Raw genomic sequence first — 19996 nt, 5'->3', positions numbered from 1 at the left:
CATACCCCTCACATCTGTGCACCGATACAAATTAGAACACAGAACACAGAAATCTACAGCACATTACAGGTCCTTCAGCCCACAATGTTGTGCCGACTATATAATCTACTCTAGAAACTGCATAGGATTTCCCGAGCGCATAGCTCTCTATTTTTCTAAGCTCCATGTACCTATCTCAGAGGCTCTTAAAAGACCCTATTGTATCCGCTTCCACACCACTGCTGGCAGTGCATTCCACACACCCACCACTCTCTGTGTGAAAAACTTACTCCTGACATCCCCTCGGTACCTATTTCCAAACACCTTAAAACTATGCCCCCTCGTGTTAGCCATTTCAGCCCTGGGACAAAGTCTACACTTTGCAGACACTGTTTCTCTTTCTCTGACACACATTATATGCAAACACAAGGAATTCTGCAGATGCTGGAAATTCAAGCAATACACATCAAAGTTGCTGGTGAACGCAGCAGGCCAGGCAGCATCACTAGGAAGAGGTACAGTCGACGTTTCGGGCCAAGACCCTTCGTCAGGACTAACTGAAGGAAAAGCTAGTAAGAGATTTGAAAGTGGGACAGGGAGGGGGAGATCCAAAATGATAGGAGAAGACAGGAGGGGGAGGGATGGAGCCAAGAGCTGGACAGGTGATTGGCAAAAGGGATACGAGAGGATCATGGGACAGGAGGCCCAGGGAGAAGGAAAAGGGGGAGGGGGGAAACCCAGAGGATGGGCAAAGGGTATAGTCAGAGGGACAGAGGGAGAAAAAGGAGAGAGAGAAAGAATGTGTGTATATAAATAATTAACGGATGGGGTACGAGGGGGAGGTGGGGCATTAGCAGAAGTTTGAGAAGTTAATGTTCATGCCACCAGGTTGGAGGCTACCCAGACGGAATATAAGGTGTTGTTCCTCCAACCTGAGTGTGGCTACATCTTTACAGTAGAGGAGGCCATGGATAGACATATCAGAATGAGAATGGGACGTGGAATTAAAATGTGTGGCCACTGGGAGATCCTGCTTTCTCTGGCGGACAGAGCGTTACATTATAAGCACTCTGCAGACACTGTTTCTCTCTGACACACATTATATACACTCTGTAGACACTGTCTCTCTCTGACACACATTATATACACTGTAGACACTGTCTCTCTCTCTGACACACATTATATACACTCTGCAGACACTGCCTCTCTGACACACATTATATATGCTGTAGACACCGTCTCTCTCTCTGACACATATTATATGCACTCTGCAGACACTGTCTCTCTCTGACACACATTATATACACTCTGCAGACACTGTCTCTCTCTCTGACACACATTATATACACTGTAGACACTGTCTCTCTCTGACACACATTATACACTCTGCAGACACTCTCTCTCTGACACACATTATATACACTGTAGACACTCTCTCTCTCTGACACACATTATATAGTCTGCAGACACTGTCTCTCTCTCTCTCTGACACACATTATATACACTCTGCAGACACTCTCTCTCTGACACACATTATATACACTCTGCAGACACTGTCTCTCTCTCTCTGACAGACATTATATACATTCTGCAGACACTGTCTCTCTGACACACATTATATACACTCTGCAGACACTGTCTCTCTGACACACATTATATACACTCTGCAGACACTGTCTCTCTCTGACATACATTATATACACTCTGCAGACACTGCCTCTCTCTCTCTGACACATTATATACACTGTAGACACTGTCTCTCTCTCTCTGACACACATTATATACACTCAGCAGACACTGACTCTCTCTCTGACACACATTATATACACTGTAGACACTGTCTCTCTCTGACACACATTATATACACTCCGCAGACACTGTCTCTCTCTCTGACACATATTATATACACTCTGCAGAAACTGTCTCTCTGACACACATTATATACAATCTGCAGACACTGTCTCTCTCTGACACACATTATATACACTCTGCAGACACTGCCTCTCTCTCTGTCACACATTATATACACTCCGCAGACACTGTCTCTCTCTGACACACATTATATACAGTCTGCAGACAGTCTCTCTCTCTGACACACATTATATACACTCTGCAGACACTCTCTCTCTCTCTCTGACACACATTATATACACTCCACAGACACTGTCTTTCTCTGACACACATTATATACACTCTGCAGACACTCTCTCTCTCTGACACACATTATATAGTCTGCAGACACTGTCTCTCTGACACACATTATATACAGTCTGCAGACACTGTCTCTCTGACACACATTATATAGTCTGCAGACACTGTCTCTCTGACACACATTATATACAGTCTGCAGACACTGTCTCTCTGACACACATTATATACATTGTAGACACTGTCTCTCTCTGACACACATTATATACACTCTGCAGACACTGTCTCTCTCTCTGACACACATCATATACTCTGCAGACACTCTCTCTGACACACATTATATACACTCCGCAGACACTGTCTCTCTCTCTGACACACATTATATATACTATAGACACTGTCTCTCTCTCTGACACACATTATATACACTCCGCAGACACTGTCTCTCTCTGACACACATTATATACACTGTAGACACTGTCTCTCTCTCTGACACACATTATATACACTCCGCAGACACTGTCTCTCTCTGACACACATTATATACACTCTGCAGACACTGTCTCTCTCTCTCTGACACATTATATACACTGTAGACACTGTCTCTCTCTCTGACACACATTATATACACTCCGCAGACACTGTCTCTCTCTGACACACATTATATACACTGTAGACACTGTCTCTCTCTCGGACACACATTATATACACTCCGCAGACACTGTCTCTCTCTGACACACATTATATACACTCTGCAGACACTGTCTCTCTCTCTCTGACACATTATATACACTGTAGACACTGTCTCTCTCTCTGACACACATTATATACACTCCGCAGACACTGTCTCTCTCTGACACACATTATATACACTGTAGACACTGTCTCTCTCTGACACACATTATATACACTGTAGACACTGTCTCTCTCTGACACACATTATATACAGTCTGCAGACACTGTCTCTCTCTCTGACACACATTATATACACTCTGCAGACGCTCTCCCTCTCGCTCTGACACACTCTCTGACATATATACTTCAGACACTGAGCACTTTTGGGCTCCTTAGAAAAGATGTGATGAATCTGCAGAGGGTTTAAAGGACGTTATGAAAATGAAAATGATTTCAGGATTTGCCATATTAAGAGTGTATGATGTCTCTGGGCCTATATTCACTGGAAGTCAGAACAATGAGGTATACCTTAATTGAAACCTATTGAATGGTGAAAGGCCTTGATAGGGTGGATGTGGAGCAATGTTTCCTGTGGTAGGAGTGCCTGACACCAGTGGACACAGCCTGAGGGAGAGGTCATTCTTTTATTATGGAGATGGAGAGGAATTTCTTTGTCAGAGAGTGGTACATCTGTTTAATTCATTGCCACAGGCAGCTGTGGAGGCCAAGTCTTTTTGTCTATTGAAGACAGAGATTGACAGATTCTTGATTGGTCAGGGCATGAAGGGATCTGGGGAGAAGGCAGGAGATTTCAGTTGAGAGGAAAAACAGATCAACTATTATGAAATGCCAGAGCAGACACGATGGGCCAAATAGCTAAGTTCTGTTCCTATACCTTACGGTCTTCATTATATACACCATGACACACATACACATTTACTGACACACATTACATACACTCTTCAGGGCTTCCTCCTCTTTCCAACATACACACACAGTACATACTCTGCAGATACACCTGTATTTCGCTGTCTGACATTAGATAGAGGCGGCAAGCACCATTTCTCTTGCTCTGACTGCAGGAGCTCCAATTATCTGCAGTGTCTTCCCTCACCTCCTTTCCAGGATCTATGAATGACTCAGTCCATCAGATCCCTCCTCATCTCCTCACTCTCACACTCACATAGAGCCTCTCTCTCCACTGCCGCAAGGACTCTCCCCGCCACACACAAAGCAGATCCTCTGTCTTACCTGCAGTCACTTGCTGACACACCTCAGTCCGAGTATGAGTAAGGGGGAGGATGCAGAGAGGATTCAAGAAGCAATAGACTAACTGAGTGAGTGGGCAACAAGGGGGCAATTTGAGCAAATCGTCTGAGCTTCTCCACTTCAATTGAGAAAACACACAAAGAAGCTTGAGAGCTTTTAAAAAATATGAATGACTGGGTAATGCTGATAATGAAAGGGGCTGGTTCTTGTCTACAAATACTGTGAAAGTGTTCACCATCAAAGACTTTCACAACCCTCTATCAAGGAACTCCACCATCCAGGACATGCTCTCTTCGCACTGCTGCCATCAGGAAGGAGGTACACAACCATCAGGCCCCACACCAACAGGTTCAGGAACAGTTATTACCCTACAACCATCAGGTCCCACACCACCAGGTTCAGGAACAGTTATTACCCCTCAACCATCAGGTCCCACACCACCAGGTTCAGGAACAGTTATTACCCTACAACCATCAGGTCCCACACCACCAGGTTCAGGAACAGTTATTACCCTCAACCATCAGGTCCCACACCACCAGGTTCAGGAACAGTTATTACCCCTCAACCATCAGGTCCCACACCACCAGGTTCAGGAACAGTTATTACCCCTCAACCATCAGGTCCCACACCACCAGGTTCAGCAGCAGTTATTACCCCTCAACCATCAGGTCCCACACCACCAGGTTCAGGAACAGTTATTACCACTCAACCATCAGGTCCCACACCACCAGGTTCAGGAACAGTTATTACCACTCAACCATCAGGTCCCACACCACCAGGTTCAGGAACAGTTATTACCCCTCAACCATCAGGTCCCACACCACCAGGTTCAGCAGCAGTTATTACCCCTCAACCATCAGGTCCCACACCACCAGGTTCAGGAACAGTTATTACCACTCAACCATCAGGTCCCACACCACCAGGTTCAGGAACAGTTATTGCCCCTCAACCATCAGGTCCCACACCACCAGGATCAGCAGCAGTTATTACCCTACAACCATCAGGTCCCACACCACCAGGATCAGGAACAGTTATTACCACTCAACCATCAGGTCCCACACCACCAGGTTCAGGAACAGTTATTACCCCTCAACCATCAGGTCCCACACCACCAGGATCAGCAGCAGTTATTACCCTACAACCATCAGGTCCCACACCACCAGGATCAGGAACAGTTATTACCACTCAACCATCAGGTCCCACACCACCAGGTTCAGGAACAGTTATTACCACTCAACCATCAGGCTTTTGAACAAGAGTGGATAACTTCACTCATCTTCACTTGTCCCACACACCTGCCTTCACCTATCACCTTCTAGCTATCCTCCTTCCCCTCTCTCACCTTTTTATTCTGGTGTGGCAGCTCACCCACGCAGCAAGCGAACCGGCTCCAGAAGTCGCGGGTGACTCCGCAGCCAGCAGCAACCGACAGGGCTCTGAGTGCGGGGCAGACCTCGGCCCAGAAGCCGACATCACTTCCACCCCACAAAGAGCGGGGTATGCTGGTAGCGGGCACTTAAGCACGCGTGGATTGAAACAGTAAACGGTTCAACCAGACCCTGCTCAACTCAGTATGTTGCTTTCACTCGTTGCGTATCTGCGCGACTACATTGGTGACCCCGACGGTCCAACTGCATTTGGACCCAGCATGAACGACTCGGCTCTGCAGAATGCAGTTTCCCTTAAACTGCCAACCTTCTGGATCACTCAGTCCCTGGTCTGGTTCGAGCAAGCAGAGGCCCAGTTCCAGGTCAGGCAAAGTGTCTCAGATGCCATCAAGTATTACTACGTGGTGGGCGCCCTTGATCAGGAGACAGCGGGCCGCGTTATCGACTTTCTGCATCAGCCCCTGGCAACAGACAGGTACGAGGCACTCAAGGCCCTGTTAATCCGCACATTTGGCCTCTCCCACCGCGAACGGGCCGCGTGGTTACTGCATATGGACGGCCTGGGCGACCGCGCACCATCAGCCCTGATGAGCGACATGCTAGCACTGGCAGACAGCCATAAGCCTTGCCTTCTGTTTGAAAAGATCTTCTTGGAGCAAATGTCAGAAGACATCCGCCTCCTGCTAGTAGATGAAGACTTCAGAGACCCGTGCAGGGTGGCTGCCCACGCGGACGTGCTTTGGCACACCAAACAAAATGGCGGAACCACCATTGAAATTAGTGCTGCAGCACGGCCGAAAGCCCAGCCCTCCCGCACCCCAGCAGCAGAACACGTAACATTCACACCAAGGGATGGCACCACTTCTGAGTCTTGGTGTTTTTACCATCAAAGGTGGGGTTCCAGCACCCGCCGCTGCCGACTGCCATGCTTGTTCCAGGAAAACGCCAGGACCAGCTGTCGCTGATGGCTACGGCGGCTGGTCACCATGATAGCCTCCTCTACGTTTGGGATAAGCACTCCGGGCGTAGATTCCTGGTGGATACGGGGGCGGAAATCAGTGTGCTACCCACCTCGAGCCACGATACCTGAACTAGAACAGGACTGGAAACACAAAATAATCTGCAGATGCTGGGGTCAAAGCAACACTCACAACATGCTGGAGGAACTCAGCAGGTTGGGCAGCATCCAAAGCTGCCCAAAGAACAGGACCAGAACTTACGGCAGCCAACAGCAGCACCAACTGCACCTACGGCACAAGAACCATCCCCTTATAGTTCGGTTCCAGCCGCTTTACATGGACATTTACGCTGGCTGCAGTATCACAGCCATTGCTGGGTGCAGACTTCCTCCACGCACACTGCCTGCTCGTCGATTTGAAGGGATAACGATTGGTCGATGCGAAGATGTTTCAGTCTTTCTCCCTTGGTGAGGCCAGGTTACCGGCCCTGCACCTGGACTCTGTCACTTATTCCGACAACGAGTTCGCCAGAGTATGATCGGAGTTCCCATCTATCATCACGCCGTAGTTTTCTTCAACAAACCCCCGGCACGGCGTGATGCACCACATCCCCACACAGGGACCTCTCCTTCATGCCTGGGTCCACAGGCTACCGCCCGACTAGCTCCACCTCCGAAAGAGGAATTCAAGAAGATGGAGGAGACGAGGATTGTGTGGTTTTCCGACAGCCCATGGGCCTCCCCACTCCATATGGTGTCCAAGTCCGTGAGAGGGTGGAGACCGTGCGACAACTATTGGAGGCTGAAGGATGCCACCACATCCGATCGCTATCCAGTACCGCACATCCAGGACTTTACAGCCAATCTGCACGGGGCGCACATCTTTTCGAAGATTGACCTGGTCCAAGGGTATCATCAGATCTCAGTCCACCCAGACGATGTACCCAAGACGGCCCTCATTACACCCTTTGGCCTGTTCGAGTTCCTCAGGATGCTGTTCCGGCTCAAAACCGTGGTGCAGACGTTCCAGTGCCTGATGGACACAGTAAGGCAAGATCTGGACTTTCTGTTCATCTACCTGGATGACATACTTATCGCCAGCCACTCCCGCCAGGAACAGCTAGCACATTTATGCCTGCTTTGCCGCCACCTAAGCGACTACGGCCTGGCTATCAACCCCGCCAAGTGCCAGTTTGGCCTACCCACCATCGACTTCTTGGGACACTGGATCGACCCCCATGGAGCTGTGCCCCTGCCGGCAAAAGTTCAAGCCTTCCGCCAATTCGCCAGACCCAGCACTGTTAAAGGCATGAAGGAATTTGTTGGGATGGTTAACTTTTACCACCGTTTCCTGCCCTCAGTCCCTCAGCCCCTTTTTGGCTTAATATCCTGCAAGGTCACAGAGGTCACCTGGACAGAGGAAGCCAAGGCGGCTTTCGAACAAACCAAGAACATACTAGCAAACACCATGCTCCTGGTCCACCCCCGGGCCAACGCCCCCACTGCCCTCACTGTGGATGCCTCCAACACGGCAGTTGGCGGCGTGCTCGAGCAGCTCATCGAAGGCCAGTGGAAGCCGCTCGCCTTCTTCAGCCGGCACCTACGACCCCCGGAACTTAAGTACAGTGCTTTCGACAGGGATCTGCTGGCCCTGTACCTTGCCATCCAGCACTTCAGGTTTTTCCTGGAAGGGAGAGAGTTCACCGTCTTCACAGACCACAAGCCCCTCACTTTCACATTTGCCAAAGTGTCGAACCCATAGTCGGGCCGCCAGCAATGTCACCTATCGTACATCTCGGAGTTTACCACCACGATCAAGCACATGTCCGGGAAGAACAACGTGGTAGCCGATGCATTGTCACGAACCTCCGTCCAATCAGTGCCTCTCTGTCTCCAGGGGTGGATTACGCAGCGTTAGCTAAGGCACAACGACTGGACAGCGAGATACCAGCGTACCGAACCGCAGTCTCAGGACTCCGCCTCGAAGACATACCCATTGAGCCCGAAGGTAATGAGCTCCTTTGCGATGTGTCCACCGGGCAACCTCGGCCCATTGTCCCAACCGCTTGGAGGCGCCGCGTTTTCGACGCCTTGCACGGTTTAGCCCACCCTTCCATCCAGGCGACCATCCGGCTGGGACAGGTTCTCGAGGTGGCCGGAAGCTGTCCCACTTGCTGACACAGCCATGGAGACATGCGCCAGAGCCCTGATTACCACCTGGGTGGCACGGTTCGGACTCCCAGCCCACGTCACTTCAGACAGGGGTGCACAGTTCACATCGGCTTTGTGGTCTGCACTGGCACAACTCCTCGGAACCCAGCTCCACCGAACGACTGCTTACCACCCGCAGTCCAATGGCCAGGTGGAACGTTTCCACAGGCACTTGAAGTCAGCCCTGATGGCACCTCTGAGGGCCAGACTGGGTGGACGAACTCCCCTGGGTGCTGCTCGGCATCCACACGGCACCCAAGGAGGACCTGGCCGCATCATCGGCCGAACTGGTTTACGGTGCCCCGCTCACAGTTCCCGGTGAGTTTGTGCCAGCACCCCGTGCCCAGGAGGACACACCTGCTGGGGTGCTAACTAAACTCCGGGAGCGGCTTGGAACACTTGCTCCAGTCCCGACGTCCCAGCACAGAATAACACCCTCTTTCGTGCCCAAGGACCTACAACAGAGTAAGTATATTTTCGTTCGCCAAGGCGCACACAGACCACCCCTGCAGCGACCATACGAAGGACCCTACAAGGTGGTGTGCCATAATGGGACGACCTGCGTTCTCGACATCGGCGGTCATGAAGAGACTTTTACCATTGACCATCTCAAACTGGCGCATCTAGACCTTGAACGCCCGGTTGCGGTGCCACCCCCACGACGACGAGGCCTAAAAGAACTGACAGTGTGCAGGCTGTGGACTTCGCACCTCCTAGCGCCAGTTCTGGGGCGGGGAGGGGGGGGTCATGTGGCGGCTCGCCCACGCAGCAAGCAAACTGGCTCCAGCAGTCGCAGGCGTGTCCGCAGCCAGCGGCAACCGAGTGCTGGGCAGACCTCGGCCCAGAAGCCGACATCACCTCCGCCCCGCAAAGAGCGGGGGATGCTGGAAGCGCGCGGGGATTGAAACAGTTAACGGTTCAATCAGACCCTGCTCGACTCAGTGTGTTACTTTCACTCGTTGCCTATCAGCGCGACTACAGTGGCATCTTTCTCCTTCCTTTGACGTCCTTATAAAGGGGCTTGGCCAGAAATGTCAACTGTTAATTCTTCTCCATAAATACTGCCACACTTTTAGGTGACTTGAAAGCACAGGGGATGTTAAATGTAGGGGAAATTACAAACAAGAAAAAATCTGCAGATGCTGGAAATCCAAGGAACACAGAAAAAATGCTGGAACTTAGAGGCCAGGCAGCGTGTAGGGAAAAGAGTAAACAGTTTTGGGCTGCGACTCTTCATCAGGACTCAAATGCAGGGTTTTTTTAAACACAGTGCTGGGTGCATGATGACGCTGCGAGGGAGGTGGTAGAGGCAGATACATTAGGGACTTTATCTTAGATTAGGCACATGGATGATAAATACATGGAGGACTACGTGGGAGGGAAGGGTTCGGTTGATGTTAGGGTAGGGTAAAAGGTCGGCACAACATTGAGGGCCGGAGATCCTGTACTGAGAAGGTGCTCAGGAAGCTTACTGGTCTGAAGTTGGATAAATCTCCTGGACCTGATGGAATGCACCCTCAGATTCTGAGGGAAATAACTGAAGAGATTGCAGCGGCATTAACGATGATCTTTCTTTCTTTCTTTTTTTTTCTTTTTATTTTTTTTGATCTTAGCCAAAAGACCGAGAAGTGATTGATGATCTTTCAAGAATGGATAGATTCTGGCATTGTACCAGATGACTGGAAAATTGCAAATGTTACTCCGCTATTTAAGAAGGGTGGGAGGCAGCAGAAAGGAAACTATATACCTGTTAGCCTGACATCACTGGTTGGGAAGTTGTTGGAATCGATTGTTAGGGATGAGATTCCATGTATCATGACAAGATAGGCCAATGCCAACATGGTTTCCTGAAAGGAAATTCCTGCCTGACAAACCCACTGCAATTCTTTGATGAAATTACAAGCAGGGTAGACAAAGGAAATGCAGTAGATGTGGTGTACTTGGATTTTCAGAAGGCCTTTAACAAGGCGACACACATGAGGCTGCTTAGCAAGATAAGAGCCCATGGAATTACAGGGAAGTTACTAGCATGGGTGGAGCATTGGCTGGTTGGCAGAAAACAGAGAGTGGGAATAAAGGGATCCTTTTCTGGCTGGCTGCTGGTACCACAGGGGTCGGTGTTAAGACTGCTGCTTTTAAGGATGTACAATGAAAGATATAATAAAAGCAGGAAAAATATGTTTGCACCAGTAGGTGAGACAAGAAACTTAGCCTCAGATCTGGGGGATTACATTTAGCACAGGGATGAGGAGGAACTGCCTTTCCCAGAAAATAACAACCTATGGGACTCTGTGCCCAAGGAGGAACAGAAACTCCCTCATTAAATATATTTCTTTATCTCCCTCCCAGATGCGTTGAATAACTTCTACGCTCGTTTTGAGGTGGAAAATGACATGGCGGCGAGGAAGACCACCCCTCCTTCAAACGACCAGGTGCTGTGTCTTACCATGGCCGATGTGAGGAGAATCCTGTGCAGGGTCAACCCACGGAAGGCTGCTGGACCAGACAATATTCCTGGCAGAGTGCTTAGAGGATGTGCAGACCAGCTGGCAGACGTTCTCACTGACATCTTCAACATCTCCCTGAGCAGTGCCATCGTTCCTACGTGCTTCGAGGCCGCCACCATCATCCCCGTGCTGAAGAAGTCTTCAGTGTCCTGCCTCAATGACTACCGTCCCGTCGCACTCACATCCATCATCATGAAGTGTGTCGAGAGGCTCGTCATGAGGCACATCAGGACCCTGCTGCCCCCCTCACTGGACCCCCTGCAGTTCGTGTACCGTCCCAACCGTTCAACAGACGACGCCATTGTCATCACCCTCCACCTGGCCCTAACCCACCCGGACAAAAAAGACACGTACGTTCGAATGCTGTTCATAGACTTCAGTTCAGCATTCGACACAATCATTCCTCAGAAACTGATTGGAAAGCTGAGCCTACTGGGCCTGAACAGCTCCCTCTGCAACTGGATCCTAGACTTCCTGACTGGGAGACCTCAGTCAGTCCAGATTGGAAGCAGCATCTCCAACACCATCACACTGAGCACGGGGCTCCCCAGGGCTGTGTGTTCAGTCCACTGCTGTTCACTCTGCTGACCCACGACTGTGCTGCAACACACAGCTCGAACCACATCATCAAGTTCGCTGATGACACCAACATGGTGGGTCTCATCAGCAAGAACGATGAGTCAGCATATAGAGAGGAGGTGCAGCGGCTAATGAACTGGTGCAGAGCCAACAACCTGAATGTGAACAAAACAAAAGAGATGGTTGTAGACTTCAGGAGGACACGGAACAACCACTCTCCGCTGAACATCGACGACTTCTCCGTAGAGATCGTTAAGAGCACCAAATTTCTTGGTGTTCACCTGGCGGAGAATCTCACCTGGTCCCTCAACACCAGCTCCATCTCAAAGAAAGCCCAGCAGCGTCTCTACTTTCTGCAAAGGGTGAGAAAAGTCCATTCCCCCCCCCCCATCCTCACCACGTTCTGCAGAGGTTGTACTGAGAGCATCCTGAGCAGCTGCATCACTGCCTGGTTCAGAAATTGCACTGTCTCGGATCACAAGACCTGCAGTGGATAGTGAGGTCAGCTGAGAAGATCATCGGGGCCTCTCTTCCCGCCATTACAGACACTTACACCACACGCTGCATCTGTAAAGCAAACAGCATTATGAAGGACCCCACGCACCCCTCATACAAACTGTTCTCCATCCTGCCATCTGGCAAAAGGCACCGAAGTATTTGGGCTCTCACGACCAGACTATATAACAGTTTCTTCCCCCAAGCCATCAGACTCCTCAATACCCAAAGCCTGAACTGACACCAACCTACTGCCCTCTACTGTGCCTATTGTCTTGTTTATTATTTATTGTAACGCCTGCACTGTTTTGTGCACTTTATGCAGTCCTGGGTAGGTCTGTAGTCTAGTGTAGTTTTTATGTGTTGTTTTATGTAGTTCAGTGTAGTTTTTGTATTGTTTCATGTAGCACCATGGTCCTGAAAAACATTGTCTCGTCTTTATTATGTACTGTACCAGCAGTTATGATCAAAATGACAATAAAAAGTGACTTGACTTGACTTAGGACATAGTTAGACAGATTTATGCAGCACCTTTCCCTGTAGGATGCACAGTCGTGCAGCTCAGCAGTAACAGAAATGCTCCTGCGAACATAGCTTTTGTTGCAGCACAATTGGAATTTTATTTTTTAGGATGTAAATATAATATTGAAATTATGTCAATATAGTTTTGTAATTATTTTCAACCTCTCACTGCTACGGGTGGATGTTCCCACTTGCTTCAAAAAGGCAACAATTATACCAGTACCTAAGAAGAATAATGTGAGCTGCCTTAATGACTATCACATCTGTAGTGATAAAATGCTTTGAGACGTTGGTCATGACTAGACTGAATTCCTGCCTCAGTAAGGACCTGAACCCATTGCAATTTGCCTATCGTCACAATAGGTCAACGGCAGACGCAATCTCAATGGTTCTCCACACAGCTTTAGACCACCTGGACAATACAAACACCTACATCAGGATGCTGTTTATCGACTATACCTCGGCACTTAATACCATCATTCCCACAATCCTGATTGAGAAGTTACAGTACCTGGGCCTCTGTACCTCACTCTGCAACTGGATCCTCGACTTCCTAACTGGAAGACCACAATCTGTGTGGATTGATGATAATACCTCCTCCTCGCTGAATATCAATACTGGTGCACCTCAGGTATGTGCTTAGCCCACTGCTCTACTCTCTCTACACCCATGACTGTGTGTCTAGGTGTAGCTCAAATACCATCTATAAATTTGCTGACGATACAACTATTGTTGGTAGAATCTCAGATGGTGACAAGAGAGTGTATAGGAGTGAGACATGACAACTATTGGAGCGGTATCGCAGCAATAACCTGGCACTCAATGTCAGAAGGACGAAAGAGCTGATTGTGGACTTCAGGAAGGGTAAGACGAAGGAACACATACCAATCCTCAGAGGGATCAGAAGAGGAGAGAGTGAGCAGTTTCAAGTTCCTGGGTGTCAAGATCTCTGAGAATCTAAGCTGGAACCAACATGTCGATGCAGTTATAAAGAAGGCAAGACAGTGACTATACTTCATTAGGAGTTTGAAGAGATTTGGCATGTCAACAAATACACTCAAAAACTTTTATAAATGTACTGCGGAAAGCATTCTGACAGGCTGCATCACTGTCTGGTATGGGGGGCTACTGTACAGGACTGAAAGAAGCTGCAGAGGGTTGTAAATCTAGTCAGCTCCATCTTGGGTACCAGCCTACAAAGTACCCAGGACATCTTTAGGGAGTGGTGTCTCAGAAAGGCAGCATCCATTATTAAGGACCTCCAGCACCCAGGACATGCCCTTTTCCCACTGTTACTGTCAGGTAGGAGGTACAGGAGCCTGAAGGCACACACTCAGCGATTCGGGAGCAGCTTCTTCCCCTCTGCCATCCGATTCCTGAATGGACATTGAACCCCTGGACACTACCTCACATTTTAATATATAGTATTTCTGGTTTTTTGCACGATTTTAAATCTATTCAATATACACATACTGTAAATGATTGACTGATTGATTGATTGATTTATTTTCCTTCTTCTATATTATGTATTGTATTGAACTGCTGCTGCTAATTTAACAAATTTCACAGCACATGCCGGTGATAATAAACCTGATTCTGAAGGTAAGCAGATGGAGATGAGTACACAGCCAGATCCGTCATGTTCTTATTGAATGGTGGAGCAGATGCGACAGGCCAGATGGCTGACTCCTGCTCTTAGTTCCTGTGTTGGCTCCATCCCACCCCAGCAGTGTCCCCTCTTTCAATCTTACCACATTACCTCCCCCCTCAGTGAAGGGCCTCTCTCTTTCTGTAGCACTGAGTGAGTACAGAACTGTGAAATACAGAAGCAGACTTAGGCCATTTGGCCCAGTGGGTCTCCTCACCATTCAAACTGTTGTGTGTGAGGTTGGGGGAGGGAGAGACAGGCTGGCTTTACTGAGGGTGCAGTTACAGTCCAGTCAGAGCAGGAGGGCAGTAGGCTACACTGAGAGAACACTGTTGAAAGGGGAGGTAGTCGGGAGCCCTCCAGATCCCATGGCCTCTATTAACCAGGAAGCTTAATCAACATCAACCCCACACTAATCCCTTTTAATTCTCCCCACTTTCCCAACAGGAGGAGGGGAGGGAGGGAGGAGGGAGAAGAGGAGACGGAGAAGAGGAGACGGGGAGGGGGAGGGGAGAGGAAGGAGGCCGAGGAGTGGTGGCCAGGAGGGGGCAAGATGGATGGGGGAGGGAAGTAGAGTGATCATGGGTTCAATGCCCGTTCAGAAGTGTGATGGTGAAGGGGAAGAAGCCGTTCCAGAAATATTGAGTGAGTGCCTTCAGGCTCCTGTACCTCCTCCCTGACGGTAGCAATGAGAAGAGGGCAAGTCCTGGGTGATGGGGGGTCCTGATATCACCTCTCTGAGGCACCGCTCCTCGAAGATGTTTTGGATACTACAGAGGTTAGTACCCAAGATGGAGCTAACTAATTTTACAACTTTCTGCAGCTTTTTTTGGTGCTGCGTAGCAGTCCCCCAACCCCCATACCAGACAGTGAAGCAGCCTGTCAGAATGCTCTCCACTGAATATCTGTCAAGTGTTTTAAGTGACAAAGCCAATTCCTTTTAAATTTATTGTACAGCTGAAACTGGCACGGAGAACTACTTGGCTCTGCACACAGACAATAGAAACGTGACTTCAGGAGACTGCTGGAATTGTTGGGTTGTCAAAGGAAGACAGATGCAACAGTACCAGGGTAACAAGGAGATTAAACCCTGACAGTAGCTGCTGTTAGCTGTGTCTGAGGCAATCAGCAAATGGCATGTCAGAGCGTAGTAAATCCCATACTGCCTTGCCCCAAAGCGACCACCAGACTGTGGGAATCTGAGGTGAGGCTAGGTAGCAAGAGGAGGCCAGAAATGAAGGCAGTGGCTGGGATCATCGCGAGGAAATTTCTACGGATGTACCATGGAGAGCATCCTAACTGGTTGCATCACTGTCTGGTACAGAGCGGCCACTGTAGAAAGTTGTAAACTCAGCCAGCTCCACCATGGGCACCAGCCTCCTCAGCAACGAGGACACTTTCAAAGGCGGCATCCATCATTAAGGATCCCTGTCGCCCAGGACGTACCCTCTTCTCACTGCTACCATCAAGGAGGTGGTACGGGAGCCTGAAGGCACACACTCAATGTTTCAGAAACAGCTTCTTCCCCTCCGCCATCAGAATTCTGACAGGCAATGAGCCCATGAACACTACCTCACTATTTTCTACCTCTCTCTTTTTGCACTATTTATACAGTAGTGAAAAGTGGCAAAAATATACATATGGTAGTGAAAAGAGGCAAACAGATACTGTATATAGAATATGCCTCTTTTCACTACCATCTAGCTGCAACTTAAAAAAAAAGAAAATATATATAATTGATAGTTTTTTATTATGTACTGCTGCAAAAAAGAACAAATTTCATGACATATGCCAGCAATAAATGTGATGAAAGGGTTGGAGAGATTTTAAAAAATTCAGAGAATAACAGAAAGGGATAGTGAAAAGCAAAGTGAGCGAGGAAGAGGAAAGGAGAGAAAGAGCCACTAGCTGAAGAATGGTGAAATCAGATCAGGAGCAAGAGGCTGATCAGCATATGAGAGACATTTACAAGCCTAGACTGGGTTTTCCTTATGCAACATTCAACATTTTAACACACGTGAGGGACTTTTCCTGGTTCTTGGGAAGTTCAGAAGCATTTCAGAGTTAAGGGATTATCACTTCTGAAATATTGCCACTGATGTTATTTGGGCAGACATATCAGTCAGCTCACACACTGCAAGGATGCATCTGCAAAAACTGTGCTTAGTTCATCTGTTTAGTTGATTTCTGCTACTTTTCACAGAAATTCATCTCAATTAGTCACACCAGCTACATACAGTGGTCAAAACAGGACATCCTGTGGTGAGTTCGCGGAGATTTCACACGACATCTAAAACTCTGACAGACTTCTATAGATGTGTATATTGACTGGCTGCATCACAGCCTGGTATGGAAACACCAATGCTCCTGAAGAGAAAATCCAAGAAAAAGTAGTGGATACGGCCCAGTCCGTCACAGGTAAAGTCTCCCCACCATCGAGCACATCTACATGGACTGTTGTCGTAGGTGATACCCATCATCAGGAACTCCACCACCCAGGACTTGCTCTCTTCTCGCTGCTGCCATCAGAAAGAAGGCGCAGGAGCCTCAGGGCTCTTTAAAGAGAGGAGATAACTTCACTCCCCCATCACTGATCTGTTTCCATAACCTATGGACTCACTTAGAACATAGAACATAGAAATCTACAGCACATTACAGTAGCCCTCCGGCCCACAGTGTTGTGCCGGCCATGTAATCTACTCCAGAAACTGCCTAGAATTTCCCTACCGCATAGCCCTCTATTTTTCAATGCTCCATTGTACCTATCCAAGAGTCTCTTAAAAGATCCTATCATATCTGCCTCCACCATTGCCGCTGGCAGTGCATTCCACACACCCACAACTCTCTGTGTGAAAAACTTACCTCTGACACCCCCTTTGTACCTACTTCAAAGCACCTTAAAACTATGTTCCCGCATGTTAGTGATTTCAGCCCTGGGAAGAAGCCTCTGGCTATTCACACAATCAATTCCTCTCAACATCTTATACACCTCTATTAGGTCACCTGTCATCCTCTACTGAGTCAAGGAGAAAAGGCCAAGTTCACACAACCTATTCTCATAAGGCATACTCTCCGATCCGGGCAACATCCTTGTAAATCTCCTCTGCACTCTCTCTATAGTATCCACATCCTTCCTGTAATGAGGTGACCAGAACTGAGCACAGTACTCCAAGTGGGGTCTAACTAAGGTCTTGTATAGCTATAACATTACCTCATGGCTCTTGAACTCAATCCCACGGCTGATGAAGGCCACCACACCATATGCCTTCTTAACCACGCTGTCAACCTGTTGAACAGCTTTGAGTGTCCTATGGACACAGACCCCAAGATCTTGCTGATCTTCCACACTACCAAGAATCTTACCATTATTATTATATTCTGTCTTCAAATTTGACCTACCGAAATGAACCACTTCGGTTGAACTCTGTCTACCATCTCTTCAGCCCAGTTCTGCATCCTATCGACATGGCACTGTAACCTCTGACAATCCTCCAGATTATTCACAACACCCCAACCTTTGTCAACAGCAAACTTACTAACGTACCCTTCTACTTCCTCATCCAGGTCATTTATAAAGAAAGTGACAAAGAGGAGGGGTCCCAGAACAGATCCCTGCAGAGCACCACTGGTCCCCATCCTCCAAGCAGAACACGAACCACCTAATAACCACCCTTTGCTTTCTCTGGGCAAGCCATTTCTGGATCCACAAATCAAGGTTTCCTTGGACCCCATGCCTCTTTACTTTCTGAATGAGCCTAGCATGGGGAACCTCATCAAATGCCTTGCTGAAATCCATATACACTACATCCACTGCTCTAAGCTAGATGACATCAATGTGTCTTGTTACATCTTCGAAGAATTCAATCAGGTTTGTAAGGCATGACCTGCCCTTACAAAGCCATGCTGACTATCCCTAATCACAGTATGTCTCTCCAGATGCTCATAAATCCTGCCTCTCAGGATCTTCTTCAACAACTTGCCCACCACTGAAGTCAGACTCACTGGTCTATAATTTCCTGGGTTATCTCTACTCCCTTTCTTGAACAAGGAAACAATATTTGCAATCTTCCAATCCTCTGGTACTTCTCCCGCCCCTATTGATGATGTAAAGACCATCGCCAGAGGCTCAGCAATCTCCTCCTCGCTTCCCACAGTAGCCTGGGGTAATCTCGTCCGGTCCTGGCGATTTATCTAACTTAATACCTTTCAAAAGCTCTGGCACATCCTCTTTCTTAATGTTTATACACTCAAACATTTCAGTCTGCTGCAAGTCTTCCCCACAATTGCCAAGGTCTTTTTCACTAGTGAATACTGAAGCAAAGTATTCATTAAGTACCTCCGCTACCTCCTCCGGTTCCATACACACTTTTCCACTGTCACACTTGATTAGTCCTATTCTCTCACATCTTAGCCTCTTGCTCTTCACATACTTATAGAATGCTTTGTGGTTTTCCTTAATCCTGCTTGCCAAGGCCTTCTCATGACCCCTTCTAGCTCTCCTAATTAAATTCTTGAGCTTCTTCCTGACACCCTTGTAATTTTCCAGTGCTCTAACAGTACCTAGCTTTTTGAACCTTTCGTAAGCTTTTCTTTTCTTAACTAGATTTTCTGCATCCTTTGTATATTGTGGTTCTTTTACCCTTTCATCCTTTCTCTGTCTCAATGCTCAATAGAACATACCTATGCAGAATGCAATGCAAATGTTCCCTCAACATTTGACACATTTTTGCTGTGTGTTTCCCTGAGAATATCTACTTTCAAATTTATGTTCCCAAGTTCCTGCCTAATAGTACCATATTTCCCCCTATCCCAATTAAATGTATTCCCAAATTGCCTGCTCCTATCCCTCTCTAGTGCTAAGGCAAAGGAGGTAAGAGTTGTGGTCACTACCTCCAAAATGCTCTCCCACCGAGAGATCTGACAACTGACCAGGTTCATTTCCCAATACCAGATCGAGTACAGCCTCTCCTCTTGTAGGGTAATCTACATATTGCGTCAGTAAAACTTCCTGAACACACTTAACAAACTCCACCTCATCTAAACCCCTTGCTCGAAGGAGATGCCAGTCAATATTAGGAAAATTAAAATGTCCCATCACAATAACCCTATTATTACTACACCATTCCAGAATCCGTCTCCCTATCTGCTCCTCGATGTCTGTTACTATTGGGGGGTCTATAAAAAACAGCCAGTACAGCTATTGCCCCCTTCCTGTTTCTGACTTCCACCCACACTGACTTAGTAGACAATCCCTCCATGACTACTCCTTTTCTGCAGCCGTGATACTATCCCTGATTAGTAATGCCACTCCCCGACCTCTTTTGCCTCTCCCTGTCCTTTTTAAAACATCTAAAGTCCGGCACACTCAGCAGCCATTCCTGCCCCTGAGACATCCAAGTCTCTGTAATGGCCACAATGTCACAGTTCCTTTCCAAGGACTTTTCATCTCATGTTCTCGATATTTATTGTTTATTTATTATTATTATTATTATTGCGCCAACCGGTACATCTTTCAACTGTAGAAGGAAAGTGGAACACATGGAAGAAACCCAAGCAGTCATGCAGAGTACGAACAAACTCCTGACAGACAATGGTAAGATTGAACCTGGCACTGTAA

General features: G+C 48.0%; 1 protein-coding gene across 3 annotated transcripts in view; it reads right to left on the bottom strand.

The window, feature by feature from the left end:
- stim1b (stromal interaction molecule 1b) overlaps window positions 1-19996 on the bottom strand; it is a 232233-nt gene that overhangs the window by 121170 nt on the left and 91067 nt on the right. The gene's annotated exons all lie outside the window — the stretch shown is intronic.

The sequence above is a fragment of the Mobula birostris genome, chromosome 7 (assembly GCF_030028105.1).
Source record: "Mobula birostris isolate sMobBir1 chromosome 7, sMobBir1.hap1, whole genome shotgun sequence".
Taxonomy (NCBI): Eukaryota; Metazoa; Chordata; class Chondrichthyes; order Myliobatiformes; family Myliobatidae; genus Mobula; species Mobula birostris.
Note: the sequence above shows the minus strand (reverse complement) of the source record. Positions and strands in the feature narration are given on the sequence as shown.